Below are 1442 nucleotides of genomic sequence, written 5' to 3' on the forward strand. Positions count from 1 at the left end.
CCTAAATCCAAAACACAGCACTGTACCAGCTACTAGGAAGGAAATTAACTCTATCCCTGCCAAAACCAGGACAATGTTTGATTTGTTTCTGTTCCAGACTTTGGGCACTCTTAAGTGACTTGGATCCGCACACCCCTGTAAGGTTTGAAAACCACTTGTAGTACAGCTCTTTGGAGTAGGGACTCTTGCATTAATGTGTGCATGGCACCAACAGGCTACTGCCTTCAGTCTTAACTGGCCCTTTCGGGCATGATCACAACTAAACACTTAGAGGGATGAAAACACCGAAGTACTGGTTGACAATCTCAGATCCAGCTGAACAATTGTTTCTGTGGTTGTTGTGCCCAGAGGCTTCATCAGGGATCATCCTGTCTCTGCCTCAGAGAAATTATCTAACTAGATGAGGCAAAGAGTGGGAGGAGAGGTGAGACGCCGAAAGCAGAGAAGACTTGTCCAAGATGACGCAGTGCCAGAGCCAAAAATAGGAGCCAGAATCCAATGCCCTTGTCCACATGACTCTCCTGGAAATAGTTCTTAAGGCCTTGGAGTCTAATTCAGGTTTTTCCTTGGACCCTAAGCACTTGATTTTTGGATACATTTCTGATCTCTTGAGTATGGAGAGGGAAATCAAATGTCCCTTTTCTAGGAAACACCTATGAAAGATGAATGCGGACATGAGGTTGAAGGCCTTTTTCCTGGAGGAAAATGTTCTTCCCTTCCCCCAGGATGCTTCGGCAAGGATGTCATCCCTCTTCTACTTCAGCCTCTTTCTGCTAACACCGCTTTCTTGGTATAGAACGTGTCATGTCAAGTGCTATATGACAACCGTGCACAGGCCCAGGCAGATAAACCCTCCTCTAGCCGTTTTCCCAAAGTTTTGTTTTTCTTGGTGTGTGCCTGGTTGGGTACCCTTGGAGACAGTCCCTCAGTGAATCCCTCTTCCCAGCTCAAGGCACGAGACACAACACAGATGGACCAGGCGTGCTGCCGCCTGAAGCGCAGACCTTGTCCCTTTTTGCTTTTTTAGCTTCTTTATCTACTTTACTGCTCATAGATCCAGGAGCTTTCCCCAATTTTCCTTTTCTCTTTTAATTCTCAAGCTGCTATTTTCGGGCTTCCTATGGCTTTCCTGCCATGCACCTGCCATGAAGCACAACGGTACGCTGTGGCAGTACTGCCGCCCTCCCGTCCAGCTCCATAGGAGCTGTTTTTCCTACACGCGGAGTTTTTAGTGTGGACATGGCCTGTTTTTAGCTGCTTTCTGTCCCCCAAGCATCACCTCCCAAAGCGAAGCCCCATCTCCCTAGCCCTGTGCTTCCAGAAGGATATGTTCCGTAAGAAGCACCCTCTGTTCCCCTTTGCAAGAAGACACTCGCTGTAGAAACATCTACTTAAATAAAATGCCTATAGCCCCTTTCAACCTCATCCAGCGGCGGGGCGCT

This window comes from Aptenodytes forsteri, unplaced genomic scaffold (assembly GCF_000699145.1).
Source record: "Aptenodytes forsteri isolate BGI_AS27 unplaced genomic scaffold, ASM69914v1 Scaffold227, whole genome shotgun sequence".
In the NCBI taxonomy this organism is placed as follows: domain Eukaryota; kingdom Metazoa; phylum Chordata; class Aves; order Sphenisciformes; family Spheniscidae; genus Aptenodytes; species Aptenodytes forsteri.